We start from the raw sequence: 16845 nt of genomic DNA, 5'->3' as shown, positions 1-16845 counted from the left end.
GGCTATCGAACCACTTCATCGCTGCTTTCGACAAAGTGGTCGGGAAAGCCTTGCATCTCGTAGCGTCGGAGGCGTCAGCTAGATACATCCGACTTTTGAAGTTGCTAAGATGATGCTTTGGATCCGTAGTTCCATCATAGAGGTCCATATCAGGGCTTTTGAAGTTCGTTGGAACTTTTGCCCTCATTATGTCCTCGCTGAAAGGATCTTCTCCGCCTGGGGGTTGATCTTCTCCTTCGTCGCAGGAGTTCTTGAGAGAGGATTCTAGCTGCAAGAGTTTTCTTTCCAACTCTCTTCGCCGTTCCATCTCTTCCTTAAGGTACCTTTCGGTTTCCTTTTGCCTCTCCCGCTCTTGTTCCAATTGCTCCAGGCGGCTATGGACTAGTCCCATCAATTCTGTTACGTGGGATGGTCCGCCCTTTTCTGATTCACGTCCATCTGAGGAGTTTACCTTTGGATTCTTCATTCCAGAGGTACCCTCTCTGTGTTGGTCGTTATCTTGATGTTGGGCTGTGTCTTCATTGTCGTTGCCCAGGCCTAGATTCTCTTGCTCAGAATCTGTTTCAACATGGCCTTCTTCATGGGATCTTTCTGCCATCAAGGGATGATCTCTCGGGTCCCCGGCAACGGCACCAATGTTACGATGGGTAACCGGAGATTAGTCCAATGGATGGCGTTCGGCGGCCCAAGTGTATGATGGAGGAGGACTCCGTGTGGGTCCGCAACTCGGGAGGCTCCGTCCGACTTGTGCTCGCGTGTGAATGGGGGGTGGTACCTGCAAAGACACTCCGATGCCTAAGTTAGCAAGGGTGTAAGCAGGTCTTAGAGAGTATTGGACTTAGGAATACCTGAGGCGTGTCAGTGTACTTATAGTGGTGAGCCAATAACCACCGTTGGAGTAGTGCAGTATCTTTAGGATAATAACCGTCCCATTATCTTAGGGAGGTTAAGATATGGCTTTATGAAGTGGTTGGAGAGATTTCAGGGGCGGTTACTCATTTGAATGAGTATTTATCTGCTAGCTAATCTCGCAACCGACTTCTTCATACCAAGTCGGGGTTAACACCGACCTCTTGGATGGAGGTGGGTGCTTCGATAGGCTTAACCTAGTGGATCAGGCCTTTCGATTGGTCCTGGGCCCTTAACATTGGGCCAGGGTATGAACAACATTTATAACAATTCATGTTTATATATGTGAAAAGAGTAAAGCTAGAGAACCAAAAGCATATCAGTCAAAACCTAGCCAAATATCTTTGGATGAATTCAAAATCTCTACGAGTTAATATATATGGATGTTTCTTCTACTAAGTATAAGAATGTTTCTTTTTCATACTAAATGGATGTTCTTTTATATATTTTTCGAATTTTTTTGTATTGCAAATGTGAATATCTATTTCTTTAAGAATTTCATATTTTATTTTAAATTTTATAGATATTTAATTATTTTTGCTAAAATATAATTAGATGTTTCTTTTGTTAAGTATTATGATGTTTTTTTCATATTAAATGAATGTTTTTTTGGTGCTGGACCTGTGTAGAAGCCCCACCCCTGAGAAGGCTGCGTTGGTGGCTATTGCACCCAACACACACAGCAAGAGGGTCTTGACCAGCTCGAGGACCATGTGCTGCACAATCTTGATTGGGACTCCATCATGAAAGACCTTAGATTCCACGAAGACTCCAACCCATCCTTGTTCAAGACCACCCTCCCTAATGTCCCTGATTTCTCTCCTTCCTTCGACCCACACTTCGAATTCCCAGACATCCAAACCATATCCTACAACGATGAATTGCATCACCAAGAGGAAGAGAAACCTTGAATCGGGTTTCACTAAAAGAAAGCTGAATTTTGAATTGGGCTTGATGAGATGTTCCGTGATCCCAGGAGTGGATTTTGGGTTGTTGCAACTTGTTAGTGAAGGGGTGATTTCAAAACTGATACGGTAATTAATAACAAATATTAAAAATTAAATAAAATTAAATTAATTAAGCATAATGTGGTTTTGTTTATTTTTTGGCTGATTCTCTTTTGGTTCCACATACTTTTCCATGTGAAAATTGTTGTTTATTCGTAAGTTGAGCTTGTGTCTCGTGATCCTTTCGAATTCATAACTATTATAATCTCTCTTAAATAGTTTGGACAATGAAAAAATATGAGAAAACAATAGACTTATTGTACAATGCATACAATGGGGTTTAAATAAAATTTAAATTAAATAATGGGTTATCAATTAATTTTGTATTATTTCTAATTTAAAATTTGAAACTATTTAGTATTACTATTAATTATAGATTCTAATCAATTAATTAGGTTAAAACGCTGCCTCATCTCATCAAGGATCACATGGCTGCCCCATGCAGGATCTTTCCAACGCAGCTGCCCTCTCATCTGCACACAATGCAGCATGGCTGTCCCATGCAGGATCTTTCCAACGCAGCCGCCCTCTCATCTACGATCGACAGTGCCGCCCTCTCATCTGCACACAACGCAGCCGGTGTTCACTCCTTCAGAATGGCAGAATTGCAAGAAGAACGTGCTGCAAGCGAGGGTCCTCTTTTATGCACATCACCTAGCCGAAATTCACTAATGGAAGTTGATATAGTTGAACCGTTAGTTTGTGTTGCCGCTGAATTTTCTGAAAATTTATCAAACGAACAAGAAAACTTAGCCGCCGATGTCGCAGAGCACAGTCACAAGTCAAACAAGGTGAGCAATTAGAATCCTCAAATTCTGCCATGGATGTTTATTTCGCGTTTAATTCTGCCATAAATGAGTTTTTTTATTATATGCTTATTGAAACATGCAATTATAATCGATGAGTTGAGATGTAATTAAAGTTATGTTTGTTTTATTTTTAATAGTATGATTATATGCATTGAGGATTACCTGAAATTAAGTAATCATTTTATGGTTATATGATTATATTCAGGAAGTATATTTTCTTACGTATTTTTTGTATGTGAATTTATGCTGTCATCATGTTAAATGGCATATTCATTTGCAAAACTAACCAAACTTCCTAATAAAGTAACCATCCAACAAATATCAACCAATTTTCAATGAAGGTCAGCCATTATACGTCACGTTGCATGCACATGGTCCACACGAAAAAAGACAAAAAAGTTTCAAACTTAATTCATATTTAAACACGATCCCAAACTTTTCCGACCTTTCCCGCGCTAAAATAAAATCATGAAAAACTTCAACAAAATAAACTAACTACAAAAATGGCTCCTATCGCTATTCCAGCATGGCTAATCACGCATTTCATCAACAAAATCCATCTACTATCTAACATGCAACTGCGAATACTAATCAGAAACTGAACAACCTCACCCACTTACCTTGGATGGTTAGGATCCTTCCGGTCAAGATGTTGGATGTCTTTCCAGTGACCTGTTCAGTAGCAGGAGGCTATTTCTCGAAGGTGGGCTGCTTCTATGCTCAGAGAGAACAGGTCCCGGTCGTAGAGTACTGGGAAGATGTTTACTTCGGCGGTGAGATCTCCGACGCGGCTGTTCTGATAGACGGCTTCTCGCCCATTAGCTAGGTTGCTTGCTTCTCGCCCGACAGCTATTCTGATCTTCGACGCGAATGCCGGATCTTCAGTGACGGCGCCGTGCTGGAGGGTAGCGAACAGGTCGCTTGCTTGCAGATGGCGGCGCTCAGGTTTCTAGCGCCGTCACGGCTCTCTGCTAACAATTGGAAGGGTTTGACTGGGTGAAGAGAAAGGGCGAAACAAAGGGGATTGGGGTTTGGGAAAATATTAGAAATAACAAAAGTATAGTGGTGTGCTAAAGTAAACAGCCATGTTTGGATTAGGGTTAATTTTTTGTTTTAAATTCAATTGGGTCCAATTAAAAAGTCCATTGTAGGCATTGTATAGATATTTCATTGTTTCCCTAGCGGGATCCTTGGACAATAGTCATAATTAGTAATTTTTAAATTTCATTCAATACAGGGTTGATACACTCACATAAATTAGTGGTCATATGACATATATAAGACTCTCATTGTTGTGGTGCAGTTAAATATTCTTTCTGAAGCAGTTTACCCACTCAACTATTTCCTGAGACATCCTGCTAAAAGCGCTTGTGTACCACTTTCAACCAGCCTGATTTGATGAGTACGTCGCATTTATGAGATACGAATTTGCGTCTGTGAACTTAGAACTTAGAACTGGTAATGAAATTGGATGCCATGTGATGGAGGCAATAGGCATAGTAAGCACTCGGCAGGCACCATCCATTTTCTTCAGTATCAAGGACGGCACAAATAGCTTGTGACCAATCAAAGATTATAAGTATGCCTTGTTATGGGGTGATATACCGCCTTAGATTCCTCAAAATAAATTCCCATAACTTAGTTGACTGGGACTCTACCATCAAATGTAATAGAAAAAATGTTTTGAGTTATCATCTTGTGTGATACTCATGAACAAAACACTCCATATTTCCTATAGATGAGTTTTATTGACATAAATAAGTGGCTTGCAATACTTTAAATATTTCAATACATGGCAATAATGTCCGAAAAATCTTGTCTCCTAGTCAACCAAATTATCTTCATAGCACGGAACAGTTTGGATATTGAAGGCAGGGCTGCAAGACTTTGCAAAATTGAGAAATTTTTATATCACACTTAAAAAATTTTGGTGTTATTTTATGATAAATTCTAATAATTTAAAATTCTTTATTCTCTTTTTTTTCATCATCATTATCTTTTTTTTTTGTTCATTTTCTCCTTCTTGATTTAATTTCTCATAATTCTTTTTGTTTTATCCTCTTAACAAGAATAAAAACAAAAAAATAAAAAAAACACATAATACTACAAAATCACCAAAAAGAGAATGAAAAAAAAAATATATAACAACAATAGTAGCAATAGAAGAACGTGAAAACTGAAGAAGAAGAAAGAACACAAAAAAAATGTGAAAAAAAAGCCATAAAAAAAAAGAAGAGGTTGAAAAGTTAGATTATATAGACACGTTTTTACTAATGAAACTTGTTTTTATTAAATTTGAACCAATTTAATTGAATTTAATTATTAAAAAAGTTTTGATGTGTGACCTGACTAATTTTTAAAATAAAAAATTATAAATCTTGTTAATTATTCTAGTAATACTAGTAACCTGAGGAGTGACAAACAAAATTTAGTGCCGAGTAAATGGAAGCTGGCTCTTCTAAAACAATAACTAACTCCTCTTAAAAAAACATAAAATGTGTCGTTTCCATTACTAAGCTAACTCAATTCATCACATGAAAAAAATAAGACATCATCACCGTATCATAACCCTTCATTCAAATGAGTTACGTGTGATGTTTTTCTGTTGAGCCAGTCACAAAGTAGCTCATATTTTGGACTTGGGCCTCATTGCTGTGTTCTTTCATTTTTGGGATAGTGAATAGTGATTACATTTTTGGTCTGAGTCAGCTCACTCGTCCGCTTAAATAAGTGTCGGGAATTTGAATTCCGCCTTATGCATGTAGCAACTCGTTTAGATCATCCATAGAACCCAGTCTTTTCCACCTCATGCACATGATTATTTTAGTTAAATGTTTTTATTCTCATATATTAAAATTGATTTAATATTTAAATAATTTTATTTTTATGCATTTTCCATTGGAAGATAAATATAATATTAAATTATTATGTGTATTTATTTCACTAACAATTTTATTATACACATATAATATTGCGATTTTTCATATGGCCAAATCTAATATTTGTAGAAATAATAACGATGTATTTAAATGTGATTTTTATAATTCTAATTTATTCAACTTTATTCTAATTTATAAAAAGGAAATAAATTAATTCTTCAGGTCTCAGGAACAACCGAAATTTTAGTAATGGATTTGTTTAAGCTGACTTGCCCACTTCTTCCTCCACCAAAAAAAAAAAAAAAGAAATTCTTTCCTTGGAAAAAAATATTTTTTTATATCACTATCTTGTTCATGGAAAGACTGTTGATGTTTTGTTTAATTCATGTGTTTTTTTAATTCATATTATGTTACTGTAGTCTGTAGATAATTCTTTTAAGGTCAAATATGACTTTATGTGACATAAAACAATGAAAATTAGAATAAGACATACATTAGATTTGTCAAGGGAGTACATAGGATAACTTCATAAAACATGAAAAGCAAACTTTATTGAATAATAGGTGAATTATACTATTGTTCCGGGGCTTACCTAGAACCGGACGGTGGTTGGACTTGTTTGAGGCCCAAGCGCTGGAGGAGTGTGGTCTCCGACTTGGTTTACGTCTGGGAGCCGCCTCCGAGTTGTGTGTTCCAAGAGATGGGGGGTGGTACCTGCAAAGACACTCCGATGCCTAAGTCAGCATGGGGTAAAGCAGGTTTAGAATGTATTGGAACTTAGAGATACCTGAGGGGTGTCAGGGTATTTATAGTGGTGATCCAATAACCACCGTTGGAGTAGTGCCACCTTTTTAGGTGGATAACCGTCCCTTTATCTAGGGATTGTTGGGATATGGCTTCTAGAAGTGGTTAGAGAGATTTTAGGGGCAGTTACTTATTTGAATAAGCGTTATCTGCCAGCTATCTCTTGAACCCGACTTCTTTGGAAAGAAGTCTGTGTTGAGTCCGACCTCTTTTGAGGAGGTCGGTGAATAACAAAGGCCAATCTTTGGATTGGGCCTTTTGGTGTATTTGGACCTGGGCCTTAGTGTTGGGCCAGTGTATGAACAGTGCCCCTACTCGAGTTCAATCTCTTTTTCTTAAGAGTTGGATTCGAGTATTTAAACTCGGGCTTGTAGGCTCTGTATAATTGGTTTTAGCACATCTTACTTAACCAAAGAATATTTCTTGTCCTAGTTTCATACAACTCGTTCAATTCGAGTTGTTTTGAGGATCCATGACTTGTTTTAATACAAATCACCTTTCTGAAACTTATTCTGATTTCTTACGACTTGTTTTGATACAAATCGTTTATTTCAAAACTCGTATTTTTTAGTATAACCTCATCTAGCTCGTTCGATGCGAGTAGTTTTAAGGTCTTACGATTTGTTTCATTTCAAATCGTTTAATTAAAACGTGGCTATTTCTTGATCTAATTTCATACAACTCATTTGAATTTGAGCTGTTTTTTTAGGACTTCACAACTTGTTTCAAGTACAAATTGTTTATTTTGAGTCCCTTTAAACTATCAGATCATCTTTATAACCATCGGACTTCGTTGCTTTATCCATTATGCCCCTGCTCGAGGTCGAGCTTTATGAAGTCGGACTCGAGCAATCAAGCAGAAAGGATTTTCGAATGAAGCCTTTTTTTGTTGAACTCATTCATTCTGAGTTTTCTAGATGACTTGTTTTTTATACAAGTCACTTTTTTGAAGCACAACTCGTTATATATCAAGTTGTTTTGCGCAATTTAAATTACTTAGATCATATGGTTATTTTCTTACTCGATTTTGTTCAACTCATGGGCTTGAGTTGTTTTAAATCATCAAGCCGTATTATAACCATTGGACACCAATTTATACCTCGTCGCTTTATCCGAGCGACCATTGAAAAGGCCAACTCGTGATTTTTGCGTTTTGTCGAGCATAAATTGGCGCCTTAGGTGAAGGGATTATATGGTTATTCCCTCCCCTTTCTAGTTTTTACAAGGTTGTCGTCCTTGTGTATGATACAACTTGTTTTATCCAAGTTGTTTTGGAGGATAGTTTTTACGTTTCGATTTTGCTCAAAAACGTTTACAATCCTTCCTTTTTAACTCGTTTCTATACGAGTCGTTTGAAGTGATTCATTTTGATACAAATCACTTTTAAAGCTTTGCTTTTAGATAGACACGACTTGTGCTTGACACAATTTCGTTGAAAATATGGTTGACTGGCATAACTCGTTTTATCCAAGTTATCCTTATGTTGTTGTGAATGCTAGAACGAGTTTTCTTGGAACAACTTGTTTTTGTGAAAGTGTTCCATTTTATACGACTAGGTCGTTTATTTTTAGAACTTGTAGAGATGAGATTCTGGGCTTGAGATTTTGTACGATCCATTTGTTATCCGTGTGGATCGAGTTGTTAGATCGTATTTATGCCTCAAGGGGCATATTAAGTTACTTTTGCGACTTGTTCTAAACACAACTTTTTCAACCCGTTTGGCCCGAGCTGTTTCGAGGTGTTTTCTTTCCAATTCGCATATGTAACTTCTTTCCACCAATTGGTTCTTCGTCGCTTCATCCAGGCGATTTCTATATGATCGGCCCGTGACTTTCGCGGTTTATCGAGCTTCAATTGGTGTGTGTTAATTGTAGAAAATCAATTTTCATAAGGAATTGTTTTATCTCCTTATGTTGGAGGTGTGTTGCGACCTGGATAGTTTTTCACCTTCGAAGTTAGACACTTTGTAGTAGCCCTTTTCTAAGATTTCAGTAATCTTAGAAAAAACCTTTTTGATCTTTGTTTTTGGAAAACCTTTTACTTGGCTGACTGTCCCTTTCTTTAAGTTTTCTTTAACAACTCGGGACAGCCTTTTGCCTTAGTGCTTTCAATAGGTTTCCTAATCTCTTTTTGGTATTCCTTACACTCAATTTTTGATTTATTGAGCTCTTATGATTTAGGTTATTTTTGCGATGCGTTTCCTTTTTTCTCGGTTTTTCTGACTTGTAAGTCAGATAATTTCCGAGTTTATTACGATCGACTTTTATAACCTCTTTACACCGACTTGTACCTCGTCGTTTTATCCTGACGACCATCTAGGTCGGTTCATGGGATTTTCACGCTTTGTCGAGCTTAAGTCGGTGCGTTTCGTAGAAAGAAAGAAAAACGAGAAGGAATTTATAAGAGATAAAAGATCTTTATTTATTTGCGAAGGTACTTTTATTGCTACTAAGGGTTTTTTACTATCTATGATCCCTTAGTCTCTACTACGATGCCTCGTTAAAAACCCTTCTTCAGAAAAAATCCTTTAATTTTTGGGAAAAAATCATGAAGTTGGAAAAAGAGTACATCAGGGAGTAGAGTTCGTTTTTAGTACCTTTTCATGCCACGACCTTGGTAGCTCGGTGCTGTTTAAGTCAGTCACCTTGTAATAACCTTTTCCTAAGATCTCAGTAATCTTGTAGGGTCCTATCCTTTTTGTTGTCAGCTTTCATTCGCCCGAACTCAGTAGCCTGATATTTTTTCTTATCAAGATGAGGTCTTTTGCGGCGAATCTCGTAGCCATCCTTTGTCTCAAGAGCTCTTTCCTTATCTGAGTTTGCTCTCAGGTTTCTGGAAGGGGGCCACGTTCTTCTTTCGTGCTCTAGCATCATTGTAGAATGTTGTCTTTAGTTTTTAATAATTTTGGACTTAGCTTTCATGATAAGCCAGTGCCCCTACTCGAGGTCGAGCTTCATAAAGTCGGACTCGAGTATTCAGTCATGCCATTCTTTGAATCTTACTATTTGTTGCTATGTGACTTTTACAAGTTATTTTGGACTCTCTTTTTGGGAGGTCGGATAACTTGTTTTATACTTGTTGTGTCAACTTAGCAAGGTTGGATACTTATCTCTTGGCTTGAGGAGGCATCCTTATAAATCGCCATCCTTTCTCAATTTGTTTTAAACAAATTGTTGTGACGTCGGGTTTACATCCTCTTCGTGTTGATGTTTGATTATGATCACGTTGCCCTTAAGTTATTTGTGCAATTCGTTTTAGGCTTTGCCCCTTGCCAGTTTGATTTAGTACAAGTGGCTTAATGGGGTCGGACCACGATTTGCATTTATAACTTCTTATGCCACTTTGGATCTCATCACTTCAAGTCAGAAAAAGTGTGCATTAAGGAGTAAGGTGCACTTTCTAGCTGTAGTATCCCTTTTGTTGTAAACATGGCACAATCTAGGTAGATTGTTTTCGAATAAGTTGAGTATGTTGTAGTAGTTCTTTTTCAAGTCTTAAGTGACTTTGTTGGATCTTTTCCTTTTGGTGTTGGCTTTTCTTCGTCCGCTCAAGAAAGAAGTCGGACTTTTCTTTGTAAGCTCTTAAAGGAAGTCGGATTTTTATTTGTAGACTTGAATCCTCAGAGGAGGTCAAATTATCTTCATAAGCTTGGATATTTAGAAGAGGTCGGATTCTTCTTTCTAAGCTTGGAAAGAGGTCGGGCTTTCTTTCTAAGCTTGGGGTTTTTTGACCTCATTGTAGACTCTGATCTTTAAAAGAAGTCGGAACCTCTTTCTGATATTCTTCGAGGTTTTTGACCTCATTGTAGAGTTGATCGTAAAAGAGGTCGGATTTTTTACAGACTCCAAAATGAGGTCGGATTTTTTCTTTGTCGGATACTAAAGAGGTCGGACTTTTCTTCATGAGCTCTCTAAAAGAGGTCGGATTTTCTTTGGTGAGCTCCCAACTCATCCGACTTTATTGTAAAGTCTGACCTTTAAAAGAGGTCGGACTTTTATTTGTGAGCTCTCTAAAAGAGGTCGGATTTTCTTTGGTGAGCTCCCAACTCATCCGACTTTATTGTAAAGTCTGACCTTTAAAAGAGGTCGGACTTTTATTTGTGAGCTCTCTAAAAGAGGTCGGATTTTAAAGTCTGACCTTTAAAAGAGGTCGGACTTTTCTTCATGAGCTCTCTAAAAGAGGTCGGATTTTCTTTGGTGAGCTCCCAACTCATCCGACTTTATTGTAAAGTCTGACCTTTAAAAGAGGTCGGACTTTTATTTGTGAGCTCTCTAAAAGAGGTCGGATTTTCTTTGGTGAGCTCCCAACTCATCCGACCTTTAAAGAAAAGTCTGACCATTATTCCCTCCAATGAAGACTGGGCCTTTGTCGCTCCGACTTTCTTTTTTCTTTGGATCAGATTCCAGTTTTCTTCCTGGAAGACATCCATCTTTATTGGTGTGCAAACAACATCAAATTCTACCGCAGGAATATTTCTTTCCATATTCATTGGCAGTGATGTAATTTGTGAGCAACCAACGAAAGATGTACCATGTGAATTTTTCGTGTTATTCACTACTCTGTTGTAATTGATATGTGAATCCAACGAAGAAAAAACTGGATTCATCACTTCATTGTCGGATTGGGTTGCATTCAAATGGATTGATGCTGCACTTTTTGGCATAAGTTGAAAAGAAAGGTTTCATTGTTTTTATCAACAACGTTTTCCCTTCTTTCTTCAATTACTGACTAATATGGGATATTTTATTTATTTATAAAACCTGTGAATTTGGAACATGCAACTGCTCCATTCCATGAGTGGGTATCATGGACTTTTCCGAGATTGTAAGTCGGCACAGATGTCATTGTCCATCCTATTTCACGAAGAGGTTGGGATTAGTCACGTTCCCTTTTCCTCTTTTTTTTTTTCTTCACGTAACTTCTTTTGCCAGTTGAATTTTCTGAGTTGAAAATTCTTTTATTCAATTGGCTTTCGAGTTCATTTTTTTTTTCAAGTAACTTCTTTTGCCAATTGAATTTTCTGAATTGAAAATTCTTTTATTCAATTGGCTTTCAAGTTCGTCTTTTTTTTTTTCACGTAACTTCTTTTGCCAATTGAATTTTCTGAATTGAAAATTCTTTTATTCAATTGGCTTTCAAGTTCGTCTTTTTTTTTTTCACGTAACTTCTTTTGCCAATTGAATTTTCTGAATTGAAAATTCTTTTATTCAATTGGCTTTCGAGTTCGTCTTTGGTTTGCCTTCTACAATGGCCTTGGGACGGTGTTTTCTTCTCTTTTAATCCAATTTAACTGTAGAAGTAGAATCGTCATCCCTATTTGATATCCTCTGCCCATTGGGAGAAGTTTTTACGGGATTTCTGGTATCCATAGAAGCTGTACTCCAGCTTCTTTTTAACATGCTTTCATCTTATTCATGTCGAGAGGTTGTCCGACCATCTTGTTGATCATCCGCCATTATCAAAGATTGAGCTCCGGGTCCCCGGCAACGGCGCCAATGTTCCGGGGCTTACCTAGAACCGGACGGTGGTTGGACTTGTTTGAGGCCCAAGCGCTGGAGGAGTGTGGTCTCCGACTTGGTTTACGTCTGGGAGCCGCCTCCGAGTTGTGTGTTCCAAGAGATGGGGGGTGGTACCTGCAAAGACACTCCGATGCCTAAGTCAGCATGGGGTAAAGCAGGTTTAGAATGTATTGGAACTTAGAGATACCTGAGGGGTGTCAGGGTATTTATAGTGGTGATCCAATAACCACCGTTGGAGTAGTGCCACCTTTTTAGGTGGATAACCGTCCCTTTATCTAGGGATTGTTGGGATATGGCTTCTAGAAGTGGTTAGAGAGATTTTAGGGGCAGTTACTTATTTGAATAAGCGTTATCTGCCAGCTATCTCTTGAACCCGACTTCTTTGGAAAGAAGTCTGTGTTGAGTCCGACCTCTTTTGAGGAGGTCGGTGAATAACAAAGGCCAATCTTTGGATTGTGCCTTTTGGTGTATTTGGACCTGGGCCTTAGTGTTGGGCCAGTGTATGAACAACTATAAATGTGAATAGAACAAATCTGTTTAGTTACGACAACAGTATTTTTAAAAACAACCGTATATATTAGAAATAAATTAATAAATCATTCATTATTATGGTGTCAAATTAATTATAAATAAGTTTAAAGTCTTCATAATTTTTTTAAAATATTAAATCAGTTGTAATATATGAATAAAAACTTGCAACTAAAATAATAATGAGCATGAGTAGGGTGAAAATTTGAGTTCTATGAATTTAGTTTCCTTAGGGTTTTTTTTTTTTTTTTTTACCATAATAAGAGAAGGAAAAAGAAAAGATAAGCCACTTTGAGATTGGTCCAACGGAAAAGATTTTTTTTTTTTTTGGTGACTTCCAACGGAAAAGATTTAACAGATCATTAACACCTCACTAGTTTCAATTAAAAGAGACAAATATGTCTTAATCCAAAAAAGACAAATCTAGTGACACTATCTGATAATAGCAGCCAAAATACAAGAAGGTCAGTTGATCCAAATATGAATCTAATACTGCAGCCTGTTTATATCAATCCATATCAGACTTCGCGGTGTAAAAGATGTGCTGGCAGTGTGGCACTCTCCTTTCCCTCAAGCTGCCTTTTTTTTATTATTATTGAAAAGTAACAACAGAATAACTAAAAAAATAAAGAAAAAAATTGTTTAAGAAGTAAGACAGTTTTATTGAATATTATTTTTAAAATTTTTTCAAAGTAACAAGTTTTTTTGGGTGAGTTTGAATTTTTATTGTCATCTTTATCATGATATTTGTTATTTTGTTTACATTTTTAAAGATTAACTGTAGATCAACACGCTATTTTTAAGATATGATGTCTCAAATTTTCAGTATTAAAAGATCAACAAAATTAGAGTTATCTTAAAAATTATTGACAAAAAATAATAAAGATATTTATACAATCTGTTTCACATATAACATCTCTTTGCCTCAAGTTTTATATTAAAAGATATCATCTTCAAATAGCAAACAACTCTCATTGCAAAATATTACGACTCTTAATCGTTTTCAAACAGTTTCGTTGCCAACTTCTATTCTAATATTTATTAACACAGACAAAACCAATACGATCACCAGGATACCTTGCATCACAATTAATATTAAAAATACCCACCGAGAGAAGAATCCATGAGCCACTAAAGGTAGAGGGAATATAAATTTGTTGCAACTCAAACATTCTGAAACACATTTTTCAATGACAAAGCCATACTAGTCACCTTATCCAGGGGTCAAGACTCGTGTGGGTGAAAGATCTCATTATTTCTGAAACGTCAAATCTATCATAGACCAAAAAAAATCTAAAAGGACGCTCTTTGATATGAAGCAAGAACCAGTTCATCAAATTCAGAAGTTGATTAGAAATCTCCAAAGTCTGCCAAACTAGCTAAGTTTCTGGACAATCTCAAATACAATGAACAATCGATTCTTGACCAGAAAAACATTGTGGACAGTTGTCCGTCGATGAGATGCCCTTCCTGAAACGAAAAGCAACAGTGGGCAGAGTCTTCCTAAGACAAAGTCAGACCCAAAATTTATATTTTTCCGAAACAAGTTGACGCCAAAGCTAAAGCTAATTCCAACCAAACTTCTTACTGAGCCACAAGTAACAACTACAAGAGTCGTAAATCTTTGACGTCGCATTAGACCAAAACTATCCTACCACAGAACCTGCTTACACATTTGGATTATAGGAAAGAATATTGCCTTGCAAAAACTGATTTAGAAGAGAACAGATATTCTAAAAGTGTCACTGTCCAGATGACCAAAAATGTAAGATCTCCGAATAAAAAATGTGAACATAATCCATCTCACGATAAAGCTGTCCCTCTTTTTTCCAATTAGAAAATCTAAAGTGTTGGTTTAGATCTCTAATACACCAAATAAAGTCATCTTTTAAGAGATCTCAAATTCTACATATACTCTTCCAAACATAAGAACTTATGTCTCGAGATCGACTGAAATAGTCTTCGGAAAATGAACGGTATTTTTCCGCCAATAATTGAATCCATAATTTATTTGGATGATGAAAAATTGCAAAATTAATTTCCTAAAAAGAATAACATTAGTACACAGAATGAATTTTGAATCCCTAAACCACCAAACTTCTTAAAAGTGACCAACACTTTCTAACTAACTAAATTTATGCCTCTACCATTAATTTGACCTTTTCATAAAAAATTTTGTATTATAAATTTTATTTTATTAAATATTTTTTAAACTGCGTTTGTTTATAGATGTACAAAGATATAAAATTATATTTTTTATATGAAATATGAATGATATTATTATTATAGATATTAAATTAGTATATTACAAAAATATTAATAAAAAATATAATTTATTTTTAAATTTTTTATTAAATTTTTATAAATATATTTTGTATTATTATATTTTTTTCTATTTTTTTAAAAGTATATTAAAATTTAATAATTTATTTTTTATGTTTAGTTTATTATTAAATAAAATATTAAATATTAATTTTTGTATTTCGAATTTTTTTTATCTTATTTTAAGTATCTTATTTTGTTATATTCTAAGCCATCTAAGTACTAAAATGACTTTACCTTCTGCATGTATATTATATATATATATGGTCTGAAGGATTGTTTAATTATGAGATAAGTATTGTTTTGGTCCCTAATATTAAGGGTCAGAATCGAAACTGTCCCTAATGTAATTTTTGATTTAGAATCATCCTTAACAATTTTTTCTATATTAAAATCGTCCTTTTAATTTTTTTTTTTGGACAAAAATACTCTCCACCACTATTAACACCTTTACCTCCACCAGCACCAGCACCAGCACCTCCACCATCAAGAATAACAACATCAATGAAATCAACTAGGAGTGTGCATGGGCCAGATGAAACTGGGTTTGTTGTGACCCAGGGCTGACCCGAAATATATAATGGGCATATTTGTTAGACCCAAACCCGACCATAGACCCGATGAAACCTATACACTTTCGGACCACAATTATACTAGGTAAAAACTGGGTCGTTAATATTACATTACCTTCATACCTTCTTGTAAGCTAGTATGTGAAAATATCCAAATTTTCAAGACTCCAACCATTATTTGACATGGTAAAATTCACTTAGAAAAATATAACAAGAACCAACTCTTCTTTATAATTAAAGCATAACCATAATCAATACTAATATTGTCTAATAGCACCAAATATTTAAATCAATACAAATAACACAATATTATGCATTAGTCTAAAGTTTTATGCATTTTAAATATAAAATATTAACTTATAGTCTTATAATGACTAATAACACAAAATATTAAAGTTTACAATATTTAAATTCTACATAAGAATAACCATCATCCATCACTAATAACACAAAATATTAATTGTGTATGATGACTGGACCCGACCCGAAATAATGACCGGATCTATTTTTAAGACCCTTACCCACCCCTAGACCCGGTGAAATCACACCAAATTAGTCCCTAAAGTGTTCGGGACCGGACCGAGCGATGCACACCCCTAAAATCAACACAAATTCAACAACCAAATTAACACATAACAACAATAAAATCAAAAAATAACAAATCAAAATCAAAAATAAAAGTAGAAGCAGAAGCAATCACAAAAGCAGAAAAAGTAGAAGTAGAAGCTAAAGCAAAGTAGAAAGCAGAGGCCAAAACAAGGAGTAGAAGTCGAAGCACGAAGAAGAAACAGATGCAAAAGAAGAAGCAGATGCAGAAGTTGAAGCAGAAGAAGAAGCAGAAGAAAAAGCATATTCAGAAGAAGAAGTAGATGCAGAAGCCAAAGTAGAACCACCGGTGCTTCCCCGATAGCAATTCGTGGGTGAATCGGCGGCGACGGCTCAGCGGCGTAGTCTCCCGATGAGGACGCGACGACGACGGCAACCCCTAGCAGTGCCGGCACATCTCCTTTCCCTCTTCTCTTCTCCCCCGTTGCAGCCCCTCTCTCCTTTCTTCTTTCTTTCGGCACGGCGACGGCAGCTCCAAGTTTCGCTAGCGCCGTCCCCCCTCCCCCTTTCTCCTTCCCCTTCCCCCTCTTCCTTTTCCCTTTCCCCTTTCCCTCCCCTTCCCCTTTCATGTACCTTTTTTCTTTCTCTCCCCCAACGCGTTATTTTCTTTTATTTTTTTTTAAATTTTATAATTTTTTTATTAAAGTAAGAATAATTTAGGAATAAAATTAAAAATTTTATTAAAAAAGATGATTTTAATACGAAAAAAACGTTAATGATAATTCTGAATTATAAATTACGTTGAAAACAGTTTTAATTCTAACCCTTAACATTATGGATCAAAACAATACTTATCCCTTTAATTTAGTATATTAAATAAAAAATTTGTGAAATCTTACTTTGGGATTGGTCTATTAAATCAACTAGTTGGATCAACCAGGGCCACCCGG

Source organism: Arachis stenosperma, chromosome 6, assembly GCF_014773155.1.
Source record: "Arachis stenosperma cultivar V10309 chromosome 6, arast.V10309.gnm1.PFL2, whole genome shotgun sequence".
Classification (NCBI taxonomy): Eukaryota; Viridiplantae; Streptophyta; class Magnoliopsida; order Fabales; family Fabaceae; genus Arachis; species Arachis stenosperma.
The sequence above is the reverse complement of the archived record's forward strand: the minus strand, read 5'-3'. Positions refer to the sequence as shown.